A 3,461-nucleotide genomic window follows, 5' to 3' on the forward strand; every position below is an offset into this window, starting at 1 on the left:
TAGGAGCAAAAGAAGAACTAGAAACATTAACATCAATTGAAGAATTTAAAGAGGGCTTCTCGGCCTTCCCTTGTCTTTTGTCTTCTTGTACTCTTTCTCCCAACTCCTTGCCACTCCTCAATGTGATAGCATTAAGATTAGCTTTAGGATTAGCAACGGTGTTGGATGGTAATGTAGAGGCTTGAGCATTGGCTGCACTTAATTGGTTAGCAAGCATATTCATTTGAGAAGTAAGGGCATCAATTTTAGAGTTCATGTTCTCACACTTGTTACCCATACTCTCTACCTTGTTCCCTAAGCCATCATACATGTTTTTATACAAAGAGTTCATTTCAATCAACTGCTTACGTAACACATTCACATCATTAGAAGAGTTCGAATTAGAAGAACTCTCAATTGGAACAAGCCTCCTATCACTATAAGAATTAGAAGAAGGTGTAAGAGAATTACCACTTGGATTGTAGCTTTGAGAAGAGCTACCTTGAGACAAATGAGGTGGAGGGTCACGGCCAAAGGTGTTTTGATAGGATCCTCTTTGTTGATTGTCTTGTAAAGCCACATTTGGATTTGAATAGGAGAAATTAGGATGGTCTCTCCATGAAGGGTTGTAAGTATTAGAATAAGCTCCTTGCCCTTGCCTCCCACCATAGGATTGTTTTCCATTGTAGATAGCATTTACTTGTTCAAACTTAATAGGACAATTGCTTTCTACATGCATAGGTGAGTCACAAAAAGTACAAGAATAAGGGACAAGTGCTTGAGAAGTACTTACATTGCTCACTTGAGATATTTGTGGAGCCAACATTCTCCCAATCTTGGCAGCTAGCAAGTCCACATATGAATCATTAAGAACTGAGGAACCTACCATATTCACATTTCTCTTTTCCCTTGTAGAGTATTGAGCACCACTTGAAGCCATCTTGTCAATTAGTTCCCAAGCCTTTAAGGAAGTGAGGTCAATCAAGCATCCACCACTAGCGGCATCAATGTTAACTTTGTCTCTTGGAATCAAGCCCTCATAGAAATATTGGACTAAATTCTCACTAGAAATTTGATGGTGTGGGCATTTAGCCAAAAGGCCTTGGAATCTAGTCCAATACTCATAGAGACTCTCATCCTCTCCTTGTTGGACCCCATAGATTTGCTTTCTCAAATTGGTGACCTTGGAATTTGGAAAGAATTTATCTAAGAAGAGTCTTCTTAGCTCGGCCCATGTGCTCACTTTCACATAAGAAGGGTAGTTGAAATACCACTCCTTTGCTAAACCTTCAAGAGAAAATACAAAAGCCTTAGCTTGAACATCATCAACATTTACATGCATAGGCTTCATAGTATCACAAACCAATAGGAAGTATGCAAAAACCTATGACAATCCTCTCCTGGTAACCCATGAAATTTAGGCAATGCATTAATCAAGGAGGATTTAATTTCAAATTGAACATTAGTAGGAGGAACATATAAGCCATAAGGATTATCATGCCAATTAGGTTGAGTTAATTGCCTAATGCTCCTCTCCTCTCTAGGGTTATGCAAGCCTTCAAATTCATTATTAACATGGCCATCATCATGCAAATTCTCATTCCCATTCCCATGGCCCTCATTATGCACATGCTCATGTCCTAAGATACCTTCCATTGTTGAATTACAAACCAAATGAGAATCAAGAATAGGTTGTGATCTTCTCAATCTAGAAATAGTTCTTTCAATTTCTGGATCTAATTCAACAAAAGAGGTATGTTTTCTTCGGGTCATGCACTAATCAAGCTCAAAAAAATTAAGAACAAAGAACAACTAAACTAAAATGCAAATCAACATGAAACAATTCAAACACACAAAAAGCAAGAGAAATAATTTTTTTTATTTTTTTTATTAAACTCAATAGCAACAAAATGAAAAAAAAAAAAAACACCAAACAAGTAGAAAGAGAGTTAGAAATGCTCAATCAAGAAGCTTTGGCAATTCTGGAATTCGCACAGTAGGCTCTCTGGAGACAGTGAACTTGTGAATTTTCTATCAGCAAATCCACATGATAAATTCCCCTGAAACTTTTATGAGAAACACAAGAGATATACAGGAAAATTATATAAAACTTTTAGATTAAAAATCCTTCCCAATCGTTCCCAGAATTTTTCACAAGTTGGTCCTCAGTCTGGAGAAACAGGATTTCGTCCAGAAGACCTTCAGAGCTTCTAACAAACTTTCAAATAGGAAAATGGAAAAATTGAAGAAAATCCTAAACACAAGAAACAAAGATAAGACAGCGATAAGAAAAATGAAACTGGAATCAATCAATTTGAACGCACAAAGAGGAAGATATGCTAACTCAAAGTTGAAACAGGGTTTTGGGAATCCTCTGTAATGGCTCCCTGGACCTTGTTAGATTGTAAAATTTCCACAGGACACTTCCCACGTCCAAAATTGACCAAACCAATTTTAAAGTGAAGCTAGGATATAGAGCTTTCAATGAAATAAATTTCAAGTTCAAATTCCCTCAGACTCATTCCCAGTTAATTTTTCAATTTCAGACAGAGACACTAGAAACAGAGTATTTTCAGCTCTACACCAAACCAACGAAAATTGCACTAAATTTTTTTTTCTTTTTCAAAACAGAATAAAAACACTCAAAACACACAAAAAACACTAAACAAGACACAAAAAACAAATTTTTATAATTTTTCAAAAATTTTCCAGGAACACTAAAAATGTAAATTAAGTACTAAACAACCTTAGAATTAAACTTAAACCATTCCCCGGCAACGGCGCCAAAATTTTGATAGGAAATTAGTCGCTTATCCTCAAAATTACACTAAAGCTAACCCTAATGCAATATAGGGCCAACCCTAGGTCATCTCCCAAGGAATGGTTTTAAGTCTAATTGAAAGTTATCTAGTGAAATAAATCAACCAAAGTTTGTAGGAATTTAGTTATCTAGCTAATTATCTAAACTAATTACCTAATATGCAAGTAATTAAAATGCTAGTGAAAGTGAGTGAAATGAACTTCCCTTTTTACAATAATGGAACCCTAGAGATTAGTTGATTTTGGACTCATTATCTTCTCATGATTAGGCTAAGTTTAGCTTCCCTTTCCTCTTGACTAAAGCTGTCATGACTTAAGAAAATTATCCTAAGCCAATTAACCTAATTAGCTAACCTCCCTAGGTCTTAGATTAAAGTCCCTAGTTCAATTAACCAATTGGTGAAGACATTAGCCAAGTGATTCACTCAAAATCCTCTCTCAACAGCCATGGTCAAACACATAAATTGAGCAACCACAAGATTATGTCAAGCTACTCAACAACACAAGCATTAACACCACAAGATTATGCAATATTAACACAAGAAATTCACTAATTGAAAAACACAAGATTATGTGCCAAACAAAGAGTGGCAAAATTCAGTCATGGCTGTCCAAGGAAGAAATTAAATGAAACAATCCTCTCTCTTTACATCAACATCAAA

At 35.7% G+C, this 3,461-nt stretch overlaps 1 non-coding gene across 1 annotated transcript; it reads left to right on the forward strand.

Moving 5' to 3' along the window:
* The first annotated feature begins 1,049 nt into the window (after positions 1-1,049).
* LOC129312259 (small nucleolar RNA R71) lies at positions 1,050-1,156 on the forward strand. The gene has a single exon (XR_008593506.1). It is a non-coding gene; the product is annotated as a small nucleolar RNA R71 (small nucleolar RNA).
* The last annotated feature ends 2,305 nt before the right edge of the window (positions 1,157-3,461 follow it).

The sequence above is a fragment of the Prosopis cineraria genome, unplaced genomic scaffold (assembly GCF_029017545.1).
Source record: "Prosopis cineraria cultivar Desert tree isolate PC_DT_omini unplaced genomic scaffold, ASM2901754v1 PC5, whole genome shotgun sequence".
NCBI classification, from domain to species: domain Eukaryota; kingdom Viridiplantae; phylum Streptophyta; class Magnoliopsida; order Fabales; family Fabaceae; genus Prosopis; species Prosopis cineraria.